Genomic DNA, 9,446 nt, shown 5'->3' with positions numbered 1-9,446 from the left:
CGGGATAGCATTTGAAATGTAAATAAAGAAAATATCTAATAAAGATAAAAAGAAGTGGATAAAATTAAGGAGAAAGAACTGAAGCTAAATGTCTGGGTAATAACTAAGATAAAACAAAACATAGGCTGATGGAAATGACAAAGATAATCCAGAACTTGAGAACAGAATCCAATAAGGAAATAGAAACATCAATAAGGGCTCAAGCAAAAATAGAGATCGAAGTCAAAAGCCGAGTAACTCAACTAGCAAACTCAAAAGGAAGCCTTGCATGCAAAATGAACCAAGAATAAGATAGGATATAAAGATTTGAGGGGAAAAATAGATGACCTAGACCAAATAAGCAACTAAGTATAGAATTAAAAAGAAAAAGAAAAACAAGAAAGAAACATATGGGAAACATGAGACTCTGAAAAAAATTTCAAACTTGAGGCATAGATGAGAGAGAAGAATCCCAAGCCAATGGCATAGACCCTATCTTCAACAGATTACAGAAGGAAAAACACACCCATACAGATACAAGAAGTACACAGAACACCAAATAGACAAGACAATAGAAGAAAATTCCCACAGCATATCATAGTTAAATCCTTAAGTAGACATAACAAAGAAAATATATTAAAAGCTGCAAGAGAAGAAAAGTCAAGTGCATTAAAGAAACCCCGCCAGGACAACAGCTGATTTCTCAATGAAATCTTGGAGCCAAAAGATCCTGAAGCAATGCATTCAAAGTCCTAAAGAGCTATGACAGCCAACCTCAACTTAAAAACAGGGCAAAACTATCCACCATAATTGAAGGAGAAAGAAAAACTTCCCACAATAGAAATAGCTTAGAAATGATATCTCACAAACCAACCCTAAAGAAACTACAGGGAGTAATATTCAGCACTGAAGAGAGGAGTGACATAGCAAAGAGAGTATGGAAAGAGATAAAAGCAATAATTATTAAGATGCAAAGAATCCACACATGTAGCATATGTACAGCTCAGCATCCATGGGGGTCCCCCAATAGCTAGAGTGAGGAGCTATCCCCAAAATAAAAACAAAATATAGGCTGATGGAAATGACAATGATTCATGTTGCTTGTCTGTGGAATCCCTTTCCCAAAAGGGCTGCTTTGTCTGGCCTCAGTGGGAGATGTGCTTAACCCTGCAGAGACTTGATGCTCCAGAGTGGAGGGATCCCAAGGGGGGCCCCACCTATCAGAGGAGAAGGCAGGGCGGGACTCTGAGAGGAGGAGAATAAGAGGGGAAGTAGTAATTGGGTTGAAAATAAATAAATAATAATAACATTTTAAAAGAAAAAGAATTAACCTTAGAGTTAGACTGATTTTTTTAAAAAGACACAAAATACCCCCAAGAACACAAACAGCAAAACCAAAACTCAACAACATATTGACCAAAAGTAAGATATTTTAATAGTTACTTTAAGAATCAATGGCCTCAATTCTCCAATCAAAAGACATGGACTGACTGGATGGATCAAGAAACAAAATCCATCTATAAGAAGCACATCTTGAGGGTGCCTTGCCCAAGTCTCCGGACACCCGCAAGGAACCACACAGGATTCCCCACGGGATCCTAAGACCTCTGGTGAGTGGAACGCAGTGTCTGCTCCAATCCAATCGCGCGGGACCTGAGACTGCATTAAATAGGGAAGCAGATAACCCGGCCTGAGCAGGGGCACAAGTCCCTTCCGGCCCACTCCAGCACCAGGGTGCCTTGCCCTCGGAGTATCCAGACACCCGCAAGGAACCACACAGGATTCCCCATGGGATCCTAAGACCTCTGGTGAGTGGAACACAGCATCTGTTCCAATCCAATTGTGCAGGACCTGAGACTGCATTAATTAAGGAAGCAGATAACCCGGCCTGATCAGGGGCACAAGTCCCTTCCGGTTCACTCCAACAGCGGACTTCCTTGTGCACAGAGTTTCTGGACACCCCCAAGCTCCTCACAGGACCCTCCATGGGATCTTAAGACCTCTGGTAAGCAGAACACAACTTCTGCAAAGAGGCAGGTTCGAACACCAGATATCTGGGTAACTTCCCTGCAAGAGGAGAGCTTGCCTGCAGAGAGTACTCTGACCACTGAAACTAAGGATAGAGCTAGTCTGATAGAGGCTAACATAATCACCTGAGGAACAAGCTCTAACCAGAGACAACTATTACAACTAGCTCCAGAGAATACCAGATGGCAAAAGGCAAATGTAAGAAATCTACTAACAGAAATCAAGACCACTCACCATCATCAGAACGCAGCACTCCCACCCTACCTAGTCCTGGGCACCCCAACACAACCGAAAAGCTAGACCCGGATTTAAAAGCATATCTCATGATGATGGTAGAGGACATCAAGAAGGACTTTAATAACTCACTTAAAGAAATACAGGAGAACACTGCTAAAGAGTTACAAGTCCTTAAAGAAAAACAGGAAAACACAACCAAACAGGTAGAAGTCCTTAAAGAAAAACAAGAAAACACAACCAAACAGGTGATGGAAATGAACAAAACCATACTAAAAAGGGAAGTAGAAACAATAAAGAAAACCCAAAGTGAGGCAACGCTGGAGATAGAAACCCTAGGAAAGAAATCTGGAACCACAGACACGAACATCAGCAACAGAATACAAGAGATGGAAGAGAGAATCTCAGGTGCAGAAGATTCCATAGAGAACATCGGCACAACAATCAAAGATAATACAAAACGCAAAAAGATCCTAACTCAAAACATCCAGGAAATACAGGACACAATGAGAAGACCGAACCTACAGATAATAGGAGTTGATGAGAATGAAGATTTTCAACTTAAAGGGCGAGCAAATATCTTCAACAAAATTATAGAAGAAAACTTACCAAACCTAAAGAATGACATGCCCATGAACATACAAGAAGCCTACAGAACTCCAAATAGACTGGACCAGAAAAAGAAATTCCTCCCGACACATAATAATCAGAACAACAAATGCACTAAATAAAGAGAGAATATTAAAAGCATTAAGGGAGAAAGGTCAAGTAACATATAAAGGAAGGCCTATCAGAATTACACCAAACTTGTCACCAGAGACTATGAAAGCCAGAAGAGCCTGGACAGATGTTATACAGACACTAAGAGAACACAAATGCCAGCCCAGGCTACTATACCCGGCCAAGCTCTCAATTACCATAGATGGAGAAACCAAAGTATTCCACAACAAAACTAAATTCATATATTATCTTTCCACAAATCCAGCCCTTCAAAGGATAATAACAGAAAAAAAAACAATACAAGGACAGAAATCATGCCCTAGAAAAAGCAAGAAAGTAATCCCTCAACAAACCAAAAAGAAGACAGCCACAAGAACAGAATGCCAACTCTAACAACAAAAATAAAAGGAAGCAACAATTACTTTTCCTTAATATCTCTTAATATCAATGGACACAATTCCCCAATAAAAAGACATAGACTAACAGACTGGCTACACAAACAGGACCCAACATTCTGCTGCTTACAGGAAACCCATCTTAAGAAAAAAGACAGACACTACCTCAGAGTAAAAGGCTGGAAAACAAAATTCCAAGCAAATGATCTGAAGAAACAAGCTGGAGTAGCCATTCTAATATCGAATAAAATCGACTTCTAACCCAAAGTTATCAAAAAAGGCAAAGAGGGACACATAATTGGTCACAAAACAGGCCTCAACAGATATAAAATATTGAAATTGTCCCATGTATCCTATCAGACCACCATGGACTAAGGCTGATCTTCAATAACAACATAAATAATGGAAGGCCAACATTCACATGTAAACTGAACAACACTCTTCTCAATGATACCTTGGTCAAGGAAGGAATAAAGAAAGAAATTAAAGACTTTTTAGAGTTTAATGAAAATGAAGCCACAACATACCCAAACCTATGGGACACAATGAAAGCAATTCTAAGAGGGAAACTCATAGCTCTGAGTGCTTCCAAAAAGAAACTAGAGAGAGCACACACTAGCAGCTTGACAACACACCTAAAAGCTCTAGAACAAAAGGAAGAAAATTCACCCAAGAGGAGTAGACAGCAGGAAATAATAAAACTCAAGGGCGAAATCAACCAAGTGGAAACAAGAAGAACTATTCAAAGAATTAACCAAACAAGGAGTTGGTTCTTTGAGAAAATCAACAAGATAGATAAACCCTTAGCTAGACTCACTAAAGGGCACAGGGACAGCATCCTAATTAACAAAATCAGAAATGAAAAGGGAGACATAACAACAGATCCTGAAGAAATCCAAAACACCATCAGATCTTTCTACAAAAGGCTATACTCAACAAAACTGGAAAACCTGGACGAAATGGACAAATTTCTAGACAGATACCAGGTAACAAAGTTAAATCAATATCAAGTTAACGATCTAAACAGTCCCATATCCCCTAAATTAATAGAAGCAGTCATTAATAGTCTCCCAGCCAAAGAAAGCCCAGGACCAGATGGGTTTAGTGCAGATTTATATCAGACCTTCAAAGAAGATCTAATTCCAGTTCTGCACAAACTATTCCACAAAATAGAAGTAGAAGGTACTCTACCCAACTCATTCTATGAAGCCACAATTACTCTGATACCTAAACCGCAGAAAGATCCAACAAAGATAGAGAACTTCAGACCAATTTCCCTTATGAATATCGATGCAAAAATCCTCAATAAAATTCTCGCTAACCGAATCCAAGAACACATTAAAGCAATCATCCATCCTGACCAAGTAGGTTTTATTCCAGGGATGCAGGGATGGTTTAATATATGGAAATCCATCAATGTACTCCATTGTATAAACAAACTCAAAGACAAAAACCACATGATCATCTCATTAGATGTGGAGAAAGCATTCAACAAGATCTAACACCCATTCATGATAAAAGTCTTGGAAAGATCAGGAATTCAAGGCCCATACCTAAACATGATAAAAGCAATCTACAGCAAACCAGTAGCCAACATCAAAGTAAATGGTGAAAAGCTGGAAGCAACCCCACTAAAATCAGTGACTAGACAAGGCTGCCCACTTTTTCCCTACCTCTTCAACATAGTACTTGAAGTCCTAGCCAGAGCAATTCGACAACAAAAGGAGATCAAGGGGATACAAATTGGAAAAGATGAAGTCAAAATATCCCTATATGAGGATGATATGATAGTATATATAAGTGACCCTAAAAATTCTACCAGAGAACGCCTGAACCTGATAAACAGCTTCGGCAAAGTAGCTGGATATAAAATTAACTCAAACAAGTCAATGGCCTTTCTGTACACAGAGGATAAACAGGCTGAGAAAGAAATTAGGGAAACAACACCCTTCTCAATAGTCACCAATAATATAAAATATCTTGGCGTGACTCTAACTAAGGAAGTGAAAGATCTATATGATAAGATCTTCAAGTCTCTGCAGAAAGAAATTAAAGAATATCTCAGAAGATAGAAAAATCTCCCATGCCAACCATGGATTGGCAGGATCAACATTGTAAAAATGGCTATCTTGCCAAAAGCAATCTACAGATTCAATGCAATCCCCATCAAAATTCCAACTCAATTCTTCAACGAATTAGAAAGAGCAATCTGCAAATTCATCTGGAATACCAAAAAACCTAGGATAGCAAAAACTCTTCTCAAGGATAAAAGAACCTCTGCTGGAATCACCATGCCTGACCTAAAGCTGTACTACAGAGCAATTGTGATAAAAACTGCATGGTACTGGTATACTGACAGATAAGTAGACCAATGGAATAGAATTGAAGACCCAGAAATGAACCCACACACCTATGGTCACTTGATCTTTGACAAGGGAGTTAAAACCATCCAGTGGAAGAAAGACAGCATTTTCAACAAATGGTGCTGGCACAACTGGTTGTTAACATGTAGAAGAATGTGAATCGATCCATCCCTATCTCCTTGTACTAAGGTCAACTCTAAGTGGATCAAGGAATCAAGAATGTGGACTCCAGAAAATCAAATAACCCCATTAAAAATGGGGCTCAGAGCCAAACAAAGAATTCTCACCTGAGGAATACCGAATGGCTGAGAAGCACCTGAAAAAATGCTCAGCATCCTTAATCATCAGAGAAATGCAAAACAACCCTGAGATTCCATCTCACACCAGTCAGAATGTCTAAGATCAAAAATTCAGGTGAGAGCAGATGCTGGCGAGGATGTGGAGAAAGAGGAACACTCCTCCATTGTTGGTGGGATTGCAAGCTTGTACAACCACTCTGGAAATCAGTCTGGCGATTCCTCAGAAAATTGGACATATTACTACCAGAGGATCCCGCAATACCTCTCCTGGGCATATATCCAGAAGATGTCCCAACTGGTAAGAAGGACACATGTTCCACTATGTTCATAGCAGCCTTATTTATAATAGCCAGAAGCTGGAAAGAACCCAGATGCCCCTCAACAGAGGAATGGATACAGAAAATGTGGTACATCTACACAATGGAGTACTACTCAGCTTTTAAAAAGAATGAATTTATGAAATTCCTAGGCAAATGGATAGACCTGGAGGGCATCATCCTGAGTGAGGTAACACAACCCCAAAAGAACTCAAATAATATGTACTCACTGATAAGTGGATTTTAGCCCAGAAACTTAGTATACCCGAGAAATAAGATACAATTTGCAAAACACATGAAACTGAAGAAGAACGAAGACCAAAGTGTTGACACTTTGCCCCTTCTTAGAATTGGAAACAATCACCCATGGAAGGAGTTACAGAGACAAAGTTTGGACCTGAGATGAAAGGATGGACCATCTAGAGACTGCCATATCCAGAGATCCATCCCATAATTAGCCTCCAAACGATGACACCATTGTATACACTAGCAAGATTTTGCTGAAAGGACCCTGATATAGCTGTCTCTTGTGAGACTAGGCCAGGGCCTAGCAAATCCATAAGTGGATGCTCACAGTCAGCTATTGGATGGACCACAGGGCCCCCAATGGAGGAGCTAGAGAAAGTACCCAAGGAGCTAAAGAGATCTGCAACCCTGTAGGTGCAACAACATTATGAACTAACCAGTACCCTGGAGCTCTTGGCTCTAGCTGCATATGTATCAAAAGATGGCCTACTCGGCCATCACTGGAAATAGAGGCCCATTGGACATGCAAACTTTATATGCCCCAGTACAGGGGAATGCCAGGGCCAAAAAATGGGAATGGGTGGGTAGGGAAGTGTGGGGGAGGATATTCGAGACTTTTGGGATAGCATTCTAAATGTAATTGAGGAAAATACGTAATAATAAAAAAATATTTTAAAAAAAGATGGAAAGACGCAAAAAAAAGAAAAAAAAAAAAGAAGAAGAAGCACATCTTGGCTTTAAAGGTAGGCACCGCCTTGCAGTTTAAGGATGAACAACAGTCCAATCTAATGGGACCAAGAAGCAAGCAGGCATCACTATCCTACTATCTGGCAAACAAAAGAATAGACTTCAAACTAAAGCTAATAGGAAGAGATAAGAATTTATTCTAATCCAGAGAATCGTTAACCAAGAAGACATTACTATAATAAACATGTGTGCACAAAACTCTGAGTTGCCCAATTTCATTTTTAAAAATCTACCACTGGATTTAAAGACACAAATTAGCATCAATCCAATAATAGTGGGCAATTTCAAAACCCCATTTTCTCCAATAGAGAGGTCATCTGGACAAAAAATTACATATAAACATCAGAAGTAGTTGACATCATACATCAAATGGACTTAATAGATATCTACAGAAATTCCACCCAAACACCAAAGAATACATTCTCTCCTCAGCAGCACACAGGAGCTGTTCTAAAGTAGAGCACGTTCTGGAACACAAAACAAATCTTTACAAACTCAAGAAGGTTGAGATCTCGTCTTGTATTTTATCTGATCACAATGCAAAAAAAACTTAAAATAAGCAGAAATAAATCTCTAGTAAATATACCAACTCATTACTGAATAATAGATGGGACAAAGAAGAAATAAATAAAAATGAAAACACAACACCTCAAAAAATCTGGGACACACTGAAAGCCTGTTTTCTTATAGCACACTAGACCTCCCAGCCCAGAAGTGGCAACACTCACCAGGAGCTGGACCCTCCCACATCCAAGGTAAATCATGAAAATGCACCACAGGGTTCCCAATCTCTGGTTCCATTCTGTCTTCAACCTTCTTATAATCTTCCTGCCTTCCAAGTCTGATATTAACTTTGAATTCTTCCTCTATCAACACAGTTCCCAACACACACACACACACACACACATCTCTAGGAAATATAAGTGTAAACTTAGTGTTTAGATCTTCACTGACTCCTTGTTCCTGTGGACACCCTCATCGTTCACATTGGGTTGATGATATTGCTTTACACTCTCCCCGCCCCCGCCCCCGCCCTCGCCCCCCCTCCGCCCCTATCCCCGCTCCAGCTCCCGCCCCCACCCCCACCCACACACCCCCCACACCCCCGCTCCCACTCCCGCCCCCCCCTCCCGCCTTCCCTCCTCCACACTGCTGCAGCAACCTTCTGCTTTCAGTCCCTTCCATTCCAATGCTTTGAGTGCTGCCAAAATAATCTTCTAAAACCTGTGTTTACCAAGCCCAGCTCTGACTGTGTCACTCTGTGCTACTTATAAGAATATCAGATGGAGATAAACCGTCACAGCAGAAGATACTTTTGAAACTCACCGTTTTTGACTTAATACAACCTAAGTACCTTGCCGTGGCATTCAGATCATTCTGTGACCCTAGAGTTGCTGGAAGGAACCTAGGATGGGTCTTGCACTAGAATCCTCAAACTTGATCTCAAAATGTCCTTTCCTGTCCTATCTTCCTCACTAGCCTTAGCACATCCTTTGCACAGACAGACTAAGCCAATCATATCTTTGTCATTTCTGCCTCAGTGACTGCTCCATCTGGGGGTTCTTCCCTTATAGCCGGTCAAAACGTGTTCATTTTTCTAAGTTCCAGGTCAAATGTCCCCTCTTTAATGAATGCATCCTTGATGCTTACAAAGTAAGTCTCATTTCTCCTCAAATTTTAATAACTCTGCTGTAATCCTTTCTCCAGGCATGGAAACATTCTGCCCTGTGTTATAAACACTCAGGTATCTCCTGCTGTTATTCCCTCCTTCAGACTCCTGAAGGAAGAAGACGTGGCTAATTTATTTGTGTTCCTCTTGTGTTGTTTTGTCCTAGAATAGACTTTAATAGGAAAAGGACTACTTCTAAGCTATTATTTTTCTCAATGGTTTTAAAAGACAACATTGACAGACATGAAATTATAAATTTCAACTGAAACTTCACTTTTTAACTACCAACCCCGAGCATTTAGAAAAGAATAGGTTTGACTTTAGCTCTCTATCAAGTAGGAAACCAGGTCAGATTATAGCTAATTTTATTCAATAAATGTTTGTAAAGTATTGAGCACATGCCAGGGACATTCTGCCAGGTCCTTGGGAAGCAGATAAAAATCTACTCA

The sequence above is a fragment of the Mus musculus genome, chromosome 12, assembly GCF_000001635.26.
Source record: "Mus musculus strain C57BL/6J chromosome 12, GRCm38.p6 C57BL/6J".
Classification (NCBI taxonomy): Eukaryota; Metazoa; Chordata; class Mammalia; order Rodentia; family Muridae; genus Mus; species Mus musculus.
Note: the sequence above shows the minus strand (reverse complement) of the source record.